At 48.2% G+C, this 17,997-nt stretch overlaps 1 pseudogene; it reads left to right on the forward strand.

Moving 5' to 3' along the window:
* The first annotated feature begins 5,640 nt into the window (after positions 1 to 5,640).
* On the forward strand, positions 5,641 to 12,698 carry LOC123454636 (annotated as a pseudogene).
* Positions 12,699 to 17,997: the final 5,299 nt, after the last annotated feature.

A 17,997-nucleotide genomic window follows, 5' to 3' on the forward strand; every position in this document is an offset into this window, starting at 1 on the left:
CTTTGAACATTGCTGTGGGCTATCTGGCCACCTTTGTGTCGGGGTCTCAATCTCTGTTTCTTGTCTCAATATCTCTGCTGTCTATCCATGCCTCCTAATCTCCATAACTCTGTCCCGGTCTTCCTCCTTCTGTCTCTATGTCGCTGTCTATATTTCTGTCTGTATTTGTCTGTGTCTCTTTATCTGTCTTTGCACTATCTTTCTTGGTCTTTCTGACCACATCTCTCTTTGTCTTCCTCAAACATGCCCCCACACACAAACACTGACATTCGGCATCGTAAGTTTGCAGATGGTCCTTAGTCTACACTTTGCACTGGGTGAAGGGCTCCTGTGAATAGGTAAAAGGGCCCAACTGCATGTCAAAAATCACATACATCATGGACAACGTCTTGGTGAGACAGAAGAGCTTCCTTTGACATCCCCCAGGGTCTTCTGTGTGCCAGCATGCATTTTCCTTAGGGTGGTGTGTCCCCAAATCCTTGTGTAGGTTATCAGCACTCCCTGTTTCATGGGGCTCCCTGAACACCCTAAATTCTGTTCAGCATTTGAGCAGCCTTATGCCACACCACTGAGGTGAGTTAATGGATCAGTGACCGTGCATGAAGCTGCAGTGGTCTCGGGTCCCACTGATCTTCTGAACATTGTGGCCTCATCAATTTCTGCTTTGCTTTGTGGTCAGTGTGAACCTGGACATATTCTGGACACCACAGTTCAGCCTGGTTAAGGTGAAGGAATCCCAGCTCCATAGGTGTCTTATCACTGGGCTTCATTTACTGTCAGGCCTGGGTGATGTGCCTCAGCTGGACATATGCTTCTCCTGCATGCACAGGCTCTTGGTTCTGTCGCGGCCTTGCACACAGTACTCACGCTGTAATCCCAGAACTCAGGAGGGGGAGGTAGAGACTCGGCAGTTCAAGGTCACTGCCAGGTAGTGAATTCGAATGAAGCCTGGTATACATAAGACACTGTATCAAACAAATCAATAATCAAAGACAACAGACAACATCTGAGACACTGTACCCCTAGTTTTGCTCTGGGAACTTTTGACATGTCGCACTAAGATGTGGCCAAAGATTGTACTCCCATTAGAGTGACGTGAATCACCTATGCCACCACTGAGGTTATGAGAGAACGTATGGAAGATTTTGGCCTCCTTGGCAACTGCGCTGTCAGGACTCAGACCTTCTCATCCTCTGCTTTCTAGTGCTGAAATATTGCAGGCTCACCGGGCGTGGTGGCCTATGCCTTTAATCCCAGCACTGGGGAGGCAGAGGTAAGAGGATCGCCATGAGTTCCAGCCCAGCATGAGACTCGGTAGTGCATTCCAGGTCAGACTGAGCTAGAGTGAAATGCCAACTCAACCCCCCCCTCCAAAAAAACGTGTTGCAGTCTTAATGCACACTGAAGGACAAGGGAAGGACCATGCAGGTGGCTCAGCAGATAAAGGTCTTGTGCAGGGATGGGGATCTGAGTGTGGAATGCAGCAATCCTGTGAAAAGAAGAACGAGGAGGAGGAGGAGGAGGAGGAGGAGGAGAGAAGGAGGAGGAGGAGGAGGAGGAGGAGGAGGAGGAGGAGGAAGAGGAGGAGGAGGAAGAGGAAGAGGAGGAGGAGGAGGAAGAGGAGGGGGAGGAGGAGGAGGAGGAAGAAGAGGAGGAGAAGGAGGAAGAGGAGGAGGAAGAAGAAACAGAAGAAGGCGGCATTGCCATGCTAGTAATCCCAGCATGGGGGAGGTGGAGACAGACAGGTACCTGGGGCTCCCTGGCCAGCTGCTCTTGCTGGATCTGTGACTCATAGGTTCAATCAAAGACCCTGTCTAAAAAAACAAAGGGCAGACTTTTAAATGGCTCAGTATTAAAGGCCACATTCTTACAAATCTTGGTGGCCAGGGTTCAGTTCCCCAGTACCCAGTAAAACTAATGCCACTGGAGTTTGTTTGCAGCAGCAAGTGGTGGTGGCCCTCTCAGAGTCTGTGTCTCTACTCTCTCTCTCACTTTTCTGAAGTAGAGTCTCACACTAGCCCAGCATGATCTGGAATTCAGCATGTAGTGTCAGGTTGGCCTTGAACTCTCAGCAATCCTCATACTCTGCCCCCAAGTGCAGGGATTAAAGGCATGCGTCACCATGCCCCTCTTTTCTCTCTCTTTGGTATCTCTGCCAATGTCTCTCTCATTAAATGAATAAGAAATATTTTAAAAGCTAAGGTGGGAGCTGTTGTAAGATACTCAATGTCTACGTTGGCCTCCACATATGCATACACAGTTGTGTAAAAGCGCACACTCATACAGACACGCCCACTGAAAAGGAACACGAATGGACAATGATGACTCCCTGTTGTAAGGGAGAAGATAAATGTCCTGTTGTATGCACTGTTGGGCTGCTTTCATGACTGCTCACTCATTCTGTCTGGCCATTAGATGCCCTATCATTGCGATGAGGAAGGGGTTGCTCCTCACTCAAGGATGTTGGGATGACCAATGAGAACATGTATGCAGAGGGAAGCATGGCCCCTCCACCTTCCCTGCCTTAGAACAAAGCATTATCTTTATTGCACAGGGTGGACAGAAGGACAGTGAGGAGAAAACAAGTCTGCATCTCTTGCAGTGCCTACACCCTAGCACCTAAGGACCTTGTTCTCCCTGCTTCCCCTACCGACCTTCTGGTTCCCGACATAGGTCCTCTGGTCAGTGTGATCAGACTACTCCATTGTGCTGCACACACCTCTACCTGTGCGGGCACCTAGGTCATGAGTCGTATGCTTCCCAGGCTTTGAATAGGGACCTCCTGAACCAGGATGTCTGGGAGAGCCATAGAGCATCCCTGCCGGCTGTGCCCTAGAACTTATCTCGGAGTTGGTCCCATAAAGGAGCACACTACTAATATGGCTGAGAAATTTTAGGGTAGAGGGACAGTGAGACAGAGGATTAGGGATCCAGCACCAAGGAATCCACTGGAATACAAATCCTTATTGACCACATGAAAGCCCCTGCCATGTCTGTTTTCCCTCATCTTCCTCAGATCTGACACTCCACTCCTGCAGAGCAAAATCCCTTCCCTTCTCTAGTCTGCGCTTCCCTAGCCATGGAGGTTATAAAATTGTGCGGTGAGCGGTGTGTCTCCAACCCAGATGTTGCTGTGCAGAGAATGGCGTGTGAGGCTCAGCACCCATGCAGCTTGTGGAAATCACTTCCTGTCCCAGTCGGGTGGGTTGCTGGAGCATTCACCGAAAACAGAGTGACTTACAAACATCACAAGTTTATTGCTTATAGATAGGGAGGTTAGCAAGGCCAAAAGCAAGATATGGCAGAAGTCATGTCCGCTGAAGGCACATCCTCTCACAGATGGGGTCCTTCCATGTCTTCATGAGCTAAAAGAGGCAAACGACCTCTCGAGGCTCTCTACAATCATGGTCACTCATGTCTTTCATAAAGATCCCACCCCATGGCAGAATCCCCATCCAAAAACCCTACCTCCCATTACTATAACAGTGAGGATGAGGATTTATTTACTTTAGAGAAAGGAAAAAGGAAAGAGAGAGAGAGGGATTGGGTGCTCCAGGATCTTCAACCACTGCAAACAAACTCCACAAGCATGTTCCACCTTGTACCTCTGACTTAATTGGGTCCTGGGGAACCAAAACTGAGTCTTTTGGCATTGCTGGCAAGTGCTTTAACCACTAAACCTTCTCTACAAATTGGCATGAGTATCTTAACTCGTGAATTTTGGAGGGATTTTAACTTTACCTTCTAAAATTCGGGAAAGTGGTTGTATTGGCCGCCCACTTATCTTGATCGGGTGTCACAAGTTCCTTTTTGTGTGCACTCTCTCAGAGTCTTCCCCAGGCCTCTTCTTTGCAACTTTCTGCTCTTCTTAAGAAATGAAGACCGGGCTGGAGACATGGCTTAGTATTAAGCGCTTGCCTGTGAAGCCTAAGGACTCCGGTTCGTGGCTCGGTTCCCCAAGTACCACGTTAGCCAATTGCACAGGGGGTGCATGCATCTGGAGTTCGTTTGCAAAGGCTGGAGGCCTAGGCATGCCCATTCTCTCTCTCTCTCCCTCTATCTGTCTTTCTCTCTGTGTCTGTCACTCTCAAATAAATTAAAAAAGAAAGAAAGAAAGAAAGAAACTGAAGACCGTAGGAAGCAGATCAGTGAGAGCCCAGCCCTTCTGGCCATTGAAACGCTGGGCAAATTTAAATTCTTTATGTATATGCTATTTTAATCTTTTGTAGTCATGGACTGGAGAGAAAGCTCAATGCTTGCTTGGAAAGTTTGCAGGCCTGAGTTCAAATCCACAGCCATCTGTGTAAGGCCAGAGGTCAAAGGTGGTTTGTGTACGTGGAATTCATTCACAGTGGCAGAGTTCCTGGGTACTTACACACACACACACACACACACAGACACACACAAATAAATGAAGGAATAAAAATTAAAAATACCTCAGGGGTGCTGGTGGGATCACTCAGTGGTTAAGATACTGGCCTGCAAAGTCTAATGACCTGGCTTTAATAACCTAGTAACCATGTAAGGTTGTTTGCACCAAGTGTCAAAATGTCCAGAGATCATTACAGATGGTAGAGGTCCTGAATTGCCCATTCATTGTCCCCATCTTTCTCTCTCTCTCTCTCTCTCTCTCCCTCTGTTTCTCTGTGCAAATAAATATATAACTACTTAATAAAAAATTCCTTAGGCCAGGTATAGTGGCTCATGCCTTTAATCCCAGCATTCGAGAGGCAGAGGTAGAAGGACTGCCCAGAGTTCGAGGACAGCCTGAGACTACATAGTGATTTCTAGGACAGCCTGAGCTAGAGTAAGACCCTACCTCGGAAAAACCAAAAAAGATAAAAAGTTCCTCAAAAGTAGAAGGGAGGGGTTCAAGCTTCTCTAGTATGTCCCCAGTCGTGACAGAATAGTAACCTGTGTCTCTTCCTCCCTTTTGACGATCCTCTCTACCAGGCTCCACTGTACAGAGACCACAGAGTCAGTTCCTTTTTGTCTATTGTGGGCCATGCACCCGTACATGACATAGGCGTGCTTATTTTAATTATATATGTTTATATTTTTTCACACAAGTTCTTATAAATCCCAAGCTCATCTGAGACTCATTATGTAGACAAGCATGACCTAAACTCCTGATTTTCCTGCCTCCACCACCTCCTTTAATGCTGAGATTACAGGCATGCAACTCCTAGTTGAGCTTGTGAGGTGCTGGCTTTGAACCCACTGCCTTGTCTTACAGAGCAATCAATCTTCAAGCAGAGATATACTCCCAGTCCTCTGTGGGTTTCAATGGGAAGTACGCTCACCGCCACCTCTGCAGAGTCTCCTCTGCTCATGTCACTGATTGTAAAAAGAAGCCTGGCCTCGAATCTGGGTCAGGTAAACCCTTCACTCAACCTGCCACTTCCCCACTGAGCCTCCTCCCATGGGGAGTTCCTGCCACTGGAAGATCTCTCATCTTCTCCACGGAAAGTAATATGTGGGGGACAGGGTCCAGGCCACTGTGCAGAGTGTGCCATGACAGACTGCTGAGAAAATCAGGGTCACATCCTCCCCCAGCTTCCTGTGGGGCCTCCTTCCAGTTCCTCCTAGAAGCGTCCAGTAGGGCAGACTTTCCACGGAGGCCCTGAGCTACAGCTAGACATGCGGCCGCTCCTTCTGCTCCTGCTGCTCTGGGGCCCTGAGAGGGTGGATGGCGTGAGGAGTTCCCATGAGGATTACGTGCTGAATGTGCCAAGTCAGGTTACCGTGCAGGAGGGCCTCTGTGTCCATGTGCCCTGCAATTTCTCCTACCCCCGGTATGTGGACTGAATCAGACCCAGTTTATGGCTTCTGGTTCTGGAAAGGGTCCCGTACAAACCATGATTCTCCAGTGGCTACTAACAAGCCAGAGATTCCCGTCCAGAAGTCTACTGTGGGCAGATTCTACCTTGTTGGGGATCCACAGGACAACAACTGTACCCTGGAAATCAGAGATGCCAGGAAGAACGACACGAAGTCATACTTCTTTCGGCTAGAGAGAAGATATACAAAGTGGTACTATCAGAAATATCTACTTGTGAATGTGAAAGGTAAGTGAATGTAAACTTATATTCAGCCACATAGGAAGGTTATGGGTGTCCCAAGACAAGGCCAGGATGTTACCTTGACCTCAGGGATGCTGGGCTGGATCATCAGAGCTCAGTGGGGGGAGGTGGATCAAAGCCTGCACTTTCCCACAGCTGGACCTCCCCCATCCTCACTCAGTGCCTCTTCTGTTCACCAGCCCTCACTCACAACCCCCACATCGACGTCCCAGAGACCTTAAAGGCCGGCCAGCCCAGCAACCTGACCTGCTCTGCTCCCTGGGCATGTGAATCGGGCCCACCCCCCATGGTATCCTGGACTGTGGGCTCTGTGACAACCCTGGGCCCCAGTAACACTCGCTCCTTGGTGTTGAGCCTCATGCCCCGGCCCCAGGACCATGGCACCAATCTCACCTGCATGGTGACTCTACCTGGACGCAATGTGACCAGGAGAACGACCACCTATCTCAACGTGTCATGTGAGTCTAGGCTGAGACATTAGGATGTCTGATGGAGTGGGGTCCCCAGAGCATTGGGATCTTGGTCATCTTCTGTGTTCTGAGTAATGAGTGCTATAATCTTGGTGCTGGAGCTGGTCAGGAGTATCATGCCCTCACCATCCCTATGCAGTGTGTATACCGAGCTTCCTACTGATTGCCTTTCATGTTCCTGTTCTAGATGCTCCACAGAACCTGACTGTGACCACCTGGGAAGGAGTTGGAGGAGGTAGGTAGATCCTCTGTGGTCTGCGGGTGCAGGGCTAGCCTTACCTCACCCTAAGCTCACCCCAGTGGCAGAGATCCCTTGTTGGAGACATGTTCCCTCCTACATATTGTCCCCTCAGCTTCATTAGTACGTGTCACTGATTCTACCACTCTTTCGCTTGCTCATTGGTGATTAAAGGGACAAGATGACATTCACAAAGCAGAGCGACACATTCTAAGTCCTTCTCATCCATGGATACATTAATCTTCATCTTTGGCTTTTCATTCGCCTTATGATTTTTATTTGAATGCTTTCTCAAAGAGACAGGGCCACAGAGGAAACATTCAGAACACACACGGGAGTCTGACCCCAGTAGCTCAGTCACTTCCCTAGAAGTGACCAGTGCCTGCACAGGTTGTTTGAGCCTGGCTTGTCCAGCAGAGTATCTAAGAGGTGAATGCATGATAGGTACACAGACAGTCCTCATTCTCCCCGACTGTGGTTTCCACGGCATGGAAGGACCCGATTCTCTGGCTTCTTGTATCAATGACAGCCATGGCATTGATATACCTGACAATGAAGCAGTGTGCAATGATTAGTCTTATGTCTACATCTGTGTGTACGTGTGTGTTTGCTTGTGTGTTTGATCAGTTCCTAAGTTCAAAATGTTTCTACATTACATGGTGTCTCTACCTTTGAGAGTGACAGTCACATTGACCACACTGAAACCAGACACATTTACATCTTTGCTGGAGAGGGCTGAAAGCATGGATTTCCTGTAGTCTAGTCCATGTTGATGTGTCCACCTCCCTCCCATGTCTCCCGTGTTCTTTGTTTTAATCTCTTTGTCACTTGGTCCCTTCTCTACAGCATCCACATTCCTGGAGAATGGCTCATTTCTCCTAGTTCCAGAGGGACAGTCTCTGAGTCTGCTCTGTGCGGCTGACAGCAACCCCCCTGCTAGACTGAGCTGGTTCTGGGGAAACCTGAGTGTGGACCCTTTGCATCCATCCAACCCTGGTTTGCTCGAATTGTCTCCACTCCATCTCAAAGTGGGAGGAGAGTTCACCTGCAAGGCTCAGAACACTGTGGGCTCCCAGCAGCACTCCTTGAGCCTGGCCATGGAAGGTAAGTGACCGTTGGGTTGGAGCAAGACAAGAGAAGGACAGTGCCTGTTCATTCTTCACTGTCTCCCATCCATACCCAGTTCCCTTAGCTCACAGGAGAGCTTGTTTCCTCCCCGAGCTAAGCTGCAAGTTGTAAAATTTTCCTTTCAGCCACAGCCTGTTTTTAATTTTTCTGTATCCATTTCACTGGGACAAAGCCAGTGGAAGGGCTGTGCCAAAGAGCGTGCTGGGTTCACAAAGTACTGGGCTTTTGTAGCTTGAACTGAAGTCAGATTTTGCCCTTGACATAATATTTAGGGGAAACCAAAACTAAATGTCATAAGAACATTGATAAAACAACTGAAGAAGAAGATGTGTGTGTGTGTGTGTATACATACATACATATATATACACACACACACACACACACACACACACATATATATATATATATATATACACACACACACACACACACACACACACACACACATATAAGCACTGAAGGTTAAACCTGGCACTTAGGTCATTCTGGGCAAGTGCACTGCTATTGAACTACATCCCTAGTCCTCCCCATAGATTCTAAACCAACTTTGTACAACTGAGCCCAACCCCTAGCCCTTTTATTTATTTATTTATGATTATTTATTTGTTTATTAAAGAGAATGGGCATGCCAAGGCATCCTGCTGCTATTAATGAACTCCAGATGTATGTGCCACTTTGTGCATATGGCTTTACAGGGGCAGTAGGGAATCGAATCCAGACTGAACTCAGGCCATCAGGCTCGAGAGCAAGTGCCTTTAACCACTGAGCAATTTTTCCAGCTCCAGTTTATTTATATTTTGATACTGGGTCTCACTAAGTTTCCTAGCACACCTTGAACTTTTGATCCTCCTGTCTTCTTCAGAGGTAGCTGGGATTACAGGCACCTGTCCTCATGCCAGGTGTTGGTTGGTTGGTTGTCATACTTGAGATGTCACCTGGGGCCTGGGCATGCTACTGAAGTGCATTACCACTGAGATACATTGCCAGCCCATGATGCATTTTTTTTAAAACAAGTAAGAATGTATGTGAAATAATTCCAAAACACCGAACTTAAATCAAAGCAAGCCGCAGCACTTGATGCTTCCTCACCCTTGCTAGACTTGACCCGGACCCTGTCCCTTCTGGTCCTTAGTCTGGGTGTATGAGCATGAGGTAGAGAAAGCCAGAAGCCCAGTATCCAACTAGGGTGGGAGAAGAGGGAGGGCTCAAGGGTGCCTCTCCCTCCGCAGGTAACGCAGCTCTGTCCGGAGTGATGTGGGGGGTCTTCGTGGGCGCAGGCACCACAGCCCTGGTCTTCTCATTCTTCTGCATCATTCTCATGTTGTGAGCACTGGTCACGGGAGGGAGGGAGGACCCGTGGTGGGGAAGGACAAACCAGGCACCACACCCTGAGCTCAGAGCTGGACGGACCTGGGTTGGATGGCAGCCAAGGGGAGCTGAGTTCTGGGAAAATGTTTTCTGTGTGTCACCCTCAGGCCCCATTGTTCCTGAGGGAGAGAGGCTCCTCAGAACAGCAGCTTCTCTGATAAGAGCACTTTCCAGAGATTTAGTAGGAAGCACAGAGTGCAGGCAGGTACTGTGGTCCTGGATCTTGTCACACTGAAAGATTCTCTGGTGTCCTCACTCAGAGTAATGTTCTGGAGATTGAAGTCAGCAAGTACCATGGCGGAGGTGAAGGATCTCAGTGCCCTCAAGGGCTCAGTGTCTCAGGTGAGTGACATGGGCACCAACCATGTGCAGCCTCCCTGCCTGGACCCTTCTCTTGAGATGACCCACGGACTATTTGGCTGAGCTGGTCCAAGTTGCTCTTCTGTCTCTTGCTAGGAGCTAGCTAGCCTCTTTAGTCTGCTTTCCCATCTTGCTGATTGCAGACAATTCCCTCCACCCTGCAGGTCGAACACAAAGGAAGCCTTAGCTCCTCTCTGTCCTCCCTTTATTTCATTATGGCCCAGATGTCACTGGGTCATATAAGCCTGCTCTCCTGCTCTTGACCCCTGTCATTGCTGAAGTTGTCCCTTTCAATCTTGGACCTCCTCGGTTCCCTGTCTCTGTTCCCTGCCTACTACCAGAAGTTAGTGACCAAGAGCCAGTTTTATCCAGTTCCTTTGCATTTTAACATCTGTCCCCCAGCCCCTTTGTCTAGAGTAGCACCCTATTAACTTGATTGTTTTTCATTTATGTATTTGAGATACAGAAAGATAGAAAAGGAGAGAGAGAGAGAGAGCATGTCAGGGCTTCCTGCCATTGCAAACAAACTCCAGATACACTTTGTGCATCTGGCTTTATGTGGGTACTGGGGAATCAAACCCAGGCTATCAGGCTTTGCAAGCAAGTGCCTTTAACTACTGAGGCATCTCCCTAGGCCCCATAAACTTATTTTAAAAATATTTTACTTGGGCTGGAGAGATGGCTTAGCAGTTAAGCGCTTGCCTGTGAAGCCTAAGGACCCTGATTCAAGGCTCAGTTCCCCAGGTCCCACGTTTGCCAGATGCACAAGGGGCGTACGCGTCTGGAGTTCGTTTGCAGAGGCTGGAAGCCCTGGCGCGCCCATTCTCTCTCTCTCCCTCTATCTGTCTTTCTCTCTGTGTCTGTCGCTCTCAAATAAATAAATAAATAAAAATATTTTACTTGTATTTATTTATGATGGGGGGGAGAAAGGAAGGAAGGAAGGAAGGAAGGAAGGAAGGAAGGAAGGAAGGAAGGAAGGAAGGAAGGTAGGAAGGAAGGAAGGAAGACAGGAAGGAATGAAGGAAGGAAGACAGGTAGAGAATAGACACATCAGGGCCTCCAGCCACTACAAATGAACTCTAGATGCACACACCACCTTGCACATCTGGTTTATGTGGGTCCTGGGGAATCAAGCTTGGTCCTCTGGCTTTTCTCACAAGCACCTTAATGGCTCAGCCATCTCTCCAGCCCCCCCCCCACCCATAAACATTTATTTAAATTTATTTATTTATTTATTTATTTGTTTGAGAGCAATAGACACAGAGAGAAAGACAGATAGAAGGAGCGAGAGAGAACGGGTACGCCAGGGCTTCCAGCCTCTGCAAACGAACTCCAGACCCAGTGATATCTGGGCCATAATGAAAGAAAGGGAGGACAGAGAGGAGCTAAGGCTTCCCTCGTGTTCGACCTGCAGGGTGGAGGGAATTGTCTGCAATCAGCAAGATGGGAAAGCAGACTAAAGAGGCTAGCTAGCTCCTAGCCAGAGACAGAAGAGCAACTTGGACCAGCTCAGCCAAGTAGTCCCTGGGTCATCTCAAGAGAAGGGTCCAGGCAGGGAGGCTGCACATGGTTGGTGCCCATGTCACTCACCTGAGACACTGAGCCCTTGAGGGCACTGAGATCCGTCACCTCCGCCGTGGTACTTGCTGACTTCCTTCTCCAGAACATTACTCTGAGTGAGGAGCTCTCCAAAGCTTGACAAGCTGCCAAATGAGCATCAAGCATTGACCTCTCTATGCCTCCCCATCATTGGGCTTCTAGATACTCATCAACTTCCTTGGCAATTTCCCATGAGTTCTGAGGATTGAACCCATATTGTCTTGCTTCACCAGACAAGAGCTGTATTCAGTGGGTTTCTTCATCATCATACTCTTCCTTCTGCACTTATGCTATTGTATTGTTCAATAGTTCTAGAGAGAGTCCCTTCCCAACAGGGACTCATTAATCCACTTCCTTATCTGCTACCTTCCCTGCCCCCTTTCTTCCCACAAACACAGACTTTTGCCTTCATCACCTTCACTCTCCCTCCTCCACAATTTCTCCCACTATAGCCCATATCTCTCAATGTTCACTTCAGAAGGGTCATAAACCCAGAACTGGCCCTGTCCTTCCCCTGTCCAAACTTTTCAGCACCCGCTGAGCTCCCAGCACCTTCAGCAGTGCGTCTCTGTGCAGAAATAAGGGGCAGGAAAGCTGTCGGGGTTTTGGCATGTCACCTGGGGAGGTGTTGGGATATGTAGTGGAAAGAAGTGCTGGGACAAGGATGTCATGTCCTCCTTTTTCCTCTTCCTTTCTGTTGCAGATGAGAAGCAAAAGGACTCCTGGCCACTGGTCTTCACTCTGATCAGGGGGTCTGTCATGGGAACTGTCTTCCTCCTCATCTATGGCCTCACTTGGATCTACTATACCAGGTGAGTAGGTCTGCCCCTCTCCAGTGTGGCACCCCAATTTCCAGCTGGGGTAGAGCTGTCTTATACCACCTGTTGTTGTTGCTGTTGTTGTTGTTTGTTCATCTTCTTCTTCTTCTTTTTCTTTCTTGTTTTTGAGGTAGGGTCTCAATCTAGCTCAGGCTGTCATGGAATTCACTGTGGAGTCTCAGGGTAGCCTCAAACTCACAGCAACCCTCCCACTTCTGCCTCTGGAGTGTTGGAATTACAGGCATGTGCCAGTACACCAGGCCCACCTGTTATTCTTAAGCCACTGAGTCTGATGTGAGAGCCTATGGGTTGTGCAGGGGTGCCGGTGTCTATGGTGCCGGGCTCTGACACTTCACTAGTCCCCTCCTTGTTGACTCAGGACGTGCCGGTGGTCCGAGACCAGGAAAAGGAACATGGAACTGTCACTGTTGGCTTCTCCCTGGGAGCTCTCAAGTGACACCCCCCCCCATCCCTCAGCCCAGTGCTCTGATGCAGAGGTGTCCTTTGATGACTGTACTCTTATCACTGTAACATTCCTCTGTTTATGCCTACTACGTATTTGTGTTTTGCTTCTAGATTAAAATCACCGTCCACTTTGGTCCAAGAAACTTCTGCTTGCAGTGAGCATTGGTGACCACAGAGACTCCTAACTGGTCACAGTCTTGAGAATGAGAGAGTGGGCAATGCTCAGCCATAAATTGGAAACGTGCATCACCCCTGTATGGCTGAGGGACCATGGCAGAAAAATGTGGCAGCATTAGAGCTGGAGAAACTGGAGGAGAGGCGTGGAACTCTGTCTCCTGGACATGGCATGGCTGTGGCAGTGATGACTGAACTTACACCAAGTGTGGTTTCATGCACAAGACCTGTGAAAGGTTGGGCCTCTGAATACTTTGTTAAAGAAGAGGAAAGGGCTGTGAAGGGAGATTTGTGTATAAATAATAGTATTATATGGGAGGGAGTATTCAAGGAGGGATTTTTGCATAATTAATGGTTTATGAGGAAGGGAGTTACCAAGGAGGATTTTTCTGTGTAATTAACGGTTTCTGGGGCAGGATGTTATGAAGGGCGATTTGTGTATAACTAATGGCTTATGATTGAGGGAGTTATAAAGGGGGATTTGTGTATAATAGTTTTTAGTAGAGGGAGAGCCACTTTCTTCACTGGTGAAGCTGTTGGTAAGTTGTCCATGCTCGAACAAGTTACTGTAAGGAAAGTCACTGGTGGCCGTACACACGGATAAAAAGACATGAAATTAGAAGGGAAACTGGTTGGAAGAGGATGAGGATTGGCAGTGGGGAAGGGTTCATAAAAGTGTGATGGGGGGTAATGTGACAGAAATGCATTGTGTCCATGTAGGAAAATGTCACAAGCTTATTAGTATGAATAAAAATATGAATAAATCCTGTATTTTTTGGTTTTTCAAGGTGGGATAATGCAGTAGCTCAGGCTGAGCAGGATTTCATTATGTAGTTGCAGGGTGACCTCAAACTCACAGCAATCCTCCTACTTCTGCCTCCCAAGTGCTGGGATTCAAGGCGTGCGCCACCACATCCTGCTAACAAATCATGTTTATAAGTGCCCTAGTTAGCTTTGATTATGGCTCACTCACTACAGTGCTTTCTTGTGAGCAGGACCCGAGATGGAATCCCAAGGCTCACATAAACGCCATGCATGATCCCATGTAACTACAGTTCCAGTTGTGTGGAGGGAGAGACAGGAGGATTCAAGGGGCTCACTCAGCAGACATTTAGCTGACTTTGTGAGTTGTAGATCTATATGGAAATTTGAATATGAAATGTCCCACAAAGCCTCATGTTTGATAAGCCTCACTCTCAAATTTCCGGGTGGTGTCATTTTGGGAGGTGGAGGCTGGCAAAGGTGTGCTTCTGGGGGTGGCTTTGGGGCATTGAAGCTGCGCTCCCACTGCTCAGAGTTCAGCTCTCTCTCTTGCTGTCCCCTCCCAACTGCTGTGGCAAATGTGATGCCCAGAATCTGATCTATTATGCTTATCTCATGAGATGAAATGTACCTTCAACTCTGTAATACTCATAGAAACATCCTCTTCCCATAAGCTACTCCGGCTTAGGTGTTCTACCCCAGCCATGAGAAGGTGAATGGAACACTTGTCATTTCTGAGGCTCCAAGTGCATGGACTACCTGAGGATGACACATGACTGTTATCTCTAGCATGTACATGCTCAAGCACACGTGTGCCTGCACACATATGAACATGCATCCACATACAACTTCCCTTGCTAACCCGATAATTTTAAACACAGGCAGTGGCTCTTATGGTTATTCCACATGTGTTATCCCATAAACTATGAATCTGTATCTTTCTTAAAAAATTATATAGTTTTACTTATTTATTTGCAAGTAGGAACAGATAGAGAAGAGACAGAAGGCATGGGCGTATCAGGCCCTCCAGCCACTGCATCAAACTCCACATGCATGTGCCTTCTTGTGCATCTGGCTTTACATGGGCACTGGGGAATCAAACCCAGGTAGTTTGGCTTTGTAGACAAGATACTTAAGTGCTGAGCCACCTCTCCAGCCTAGGAATCTGTATTTTTCCCTCACCTACATTGAATGAAGCGCAGATCAAGCGTTCTGGCTGTGGATGAGTGTCGGCAGCCCTTGGGGACCAGAATCACCAGCCATGACAGTGGCTGATGCTAAACAGTCTTCCTTGCTCTGACCATCAGGATCTCACCCAGCTTGCTCTCCCACAGCCTACCCTGACGAGACAGCAGCAGTTGTTCTCTGAACACATTGACAAGTCCTTCCTCAACTGTCTGACTAACATAAATGTCACTGCCTCTTCTTCCCACTGAGATTATGAGAGAGAAAGAAATATGACTTACAAGACCTTGCACCATGGATCGGTTCCTTTCCTGGGTATATTTCAGGCCCTTCAGAGAAACAGAATCCATGAGTGTGGAATACATGTACACATAAGGGCATGTACACAAACATTTGCATATGCATCAACACTAATGATTTTCACATCGCCGTACATGGACGGTTGGTCTCTCGTCACACACAAGCTGTCTTTTGAAGTGGGGCTTTTTAAAAGAGGACATGAGGATCAGAGGAGGCCCCGCAAATGGGGATTGTCATGGCAGCATAAGTAGGTTTATAAGAAGAAGAACCAAGATCCAAGAGGGAACACTTGCTCTGTCTGCTGTGTAGCTGCTGTCCACCCTGTCATGATGCACACAGAAGGTGTCACCAGATGTCAAGCACATGTGGAGTCACTCTATGAGACCTTCTGAGATCCCAAAACTGTGAGCCAAGTATACACATTCTCTTTATAAACATTGCTGTGGGCTCTTTGGCCACCTCTTGTGTCAGGGTCTCAATGTCTGTTTCCTGTGTATATCTCTGCTGTCTATCCATGCCTCCTGGTCTCTATAACTCTGTCCCGGTCTTCCTCCTGTGTCTGTGTTATTGTCTGTATTTCTGTCTGCATCTCTCTGTGTCTATCTCTTTGCACTATCTTTCTTGGTCTTTCTGACCACATCTCTCTTTGTCTTCCTCAAATATGCCCCCACACACAAACATTCACACATACACTGACAGTCAGCATTGTAAGTATGCAGATGGTCCTTAGTCTACACTTTGCACTTGGGTGAAGGGCTCCTGTGAATAGGCAAAAGGACCCAACTGCATGTCAAAAATCACATACATCAGGGACAACGTCTTGGTGAGACGGTAGAGCTACCTTTGACATCCCCCAGAGTCTTCTGTGTGCCATCATACATTTTCCTTAGGGTGGTATATCTCCAAATCCTTGTGTGAGTTCTCAGCACTCCCTGTTTCATGGGGCTCCCTGAACACACTAAATTCTGCTCAGCATTTGAGCAGCCTTAGGCCACACCACTGAGATGAGTTAATGGATCAGTGACCGTGCATGAAGCTGCAGTGGTCTCGGGTCCCACTGACCTTCTGAGTGCTGTGGCCTCATCAATTTCTGCTTTGCATTGTGATCGGTGCGAAAATGGGCATATTCTGGACACCACAATTCAGCCTGGCTAAGGTGAAGGAATCCCAACTCCACAGGTGTCTTATCACTGGGCTTCATTTCCTGTCAGGCCTGGGTGATGCGCCTCAGCTGGACATATGTTTGTCCTGCATGCAGAGGCTCTTGGTTCTGTCGCTGGCCTTGCACACAGTACTCACGCTGTAATCCCAGAACGCAGGAGGTGTAGGTAGAGACTCAGCAGTTCAAGGTCATTGCCAGGTAGTGAATTTGAATGAAGCCTGGTATACATAAGACAAACAAATCCATAAACAAAGACTACAGACAACATCTGAGACACTCTAGCCCTAGTTTTGCTCTGGGAACTTTTGACATGTCACACTAAGATGTGGCCAAAGATTGTACTCCCATTAGAGTGACTTGAATCACCTATGCCACCACTGAGGTTATGAGAGAACGTATGGAAGATTTTGGCCTCCTTGTCAACTGCGCTGCCAGGACTCAGACCTTCTCATCCTCTGCTCTCTAGTGCTGAAAATATTGTAGGCTCACCAGGCGTCGTGGCGCATGCCTTTAATCCCAGCACTCGGGAGGCAGAGGTAAGAGGATCGCCCTGAGCTCCAGCTCAGCCTGAGACTCCGTATTGAATACCAGATCAGACTGAGCTTGAGTGAAATGCCAACTCAAACCCCCCCTCCAAAAAAACGTGTTGCAGTCTTAATGCACACTGAAGGACAAGGGAAGGACCATGCAGGTGGCTCAGCAGATAAAGGTCTTGTGCAGGGATGAGGATCTGAGTGTGGAATGCAGCAATCCTGTGAAAAGAAGAAGAAGAATGAGGAGGAGGAGGAGGAGGAAGAGGAAGGAGGAGGAGGAAGAGGAGGAGGAGGAGAAACGGGGGAAGGGGGCATTGCCATGCTAGTAATCCCAGCATGGGGGGAGGTGGAGACAGACAGGTACCTAGGGCTCCCTGGCCAGCTGCTCTTGCTGGATCTGTGACTCATAGGTTCAATCAAAGACCCTGTCTAAAAAACAACAGTGCAGACTTTTAAATGGCTCAGTATTAAAGGCCACATTCTTACAAATCCGGGTGGCCAGGGTTAAGTTCCCCAGCACCCAGTAAAACTAATGCCACTGGAGTTTGTTTGCCGCAGCAAGTGGTGGTGGCCCTCTCAGAGTCTGTGTCTCTACTCTCTCTCTCGCTTTTCTGAAGTAGAGTCTCACACTAGCCCAGCATGATCTGGAATTCAGCATGTAGTCTCAGGTTGGCCTTGAACTCTCAGAATTCCTCTTACCTCTGCCCCCAAGTGCATGGATTAAAGGCATGCGTCACCATGCCAATCTTTTCTCTCTCTTTGGTATCCCTGCTAATGTCTCTTTCATTAAATAAATAAGAAATATTTTAAAAGCTAAGGTGGGAGCTGTTGTAAGACACCGAATGTCTACGTTGGCCTCCACGTACGCATACACAGACGTGTACAAGCGCACACACTCAGACAGACACGCCCACAGAAAAGGAACAGAAAGGACGATGATGACTCGCTGTTGTAAGGGAGAAGACAAATGTCCTGTTGTAAGCAACTGTTGGGCTGCTTTCATGACTGCTCACTCAGTCTCTGTGGCCATTAGGTGCCCTGTCTTTGTGATGAGGAAGGGGTTGCTCCTCACTGAAGGATGTTGGGATGACCAATGAGAACGTGTATGCAGAGGCAGCATGGCCTCTCCACCTTCTCTGCCTTGGAACAAAGCATTATCTTTAGGACATTGCAGAGGGTGGACAGAAGGACAGTGAGGAGAAAACAAGTCTGCATCTCTTGCAGTGCCTACACCCTAGCACCTAAGGACCTTGTTCTCCCTGCTTCCCCTACCGTCCTTCTGGTTCCCGACATAGGTCCTCTGGTCAGTGTGATCAGACTGCTCCATTGTGCTGCACACACCTCAACCTGTG

The sequence above is a fragment of the Jaculus jaculus genome, chromosome 14, assembly GCF_020740685.1.
Source record: "Jaculus jaculus isolate mJacJac1 chromosome 14, mJacJac1.mat.Y.cur, whole genome shotgun sequence".
Classification (NCBI taxonomy): Eukaryota; Metazoa; Chordata; class Mammalia; order Rodentia; family Dipodidae; genus Jaculus; species Jaculus jaculus.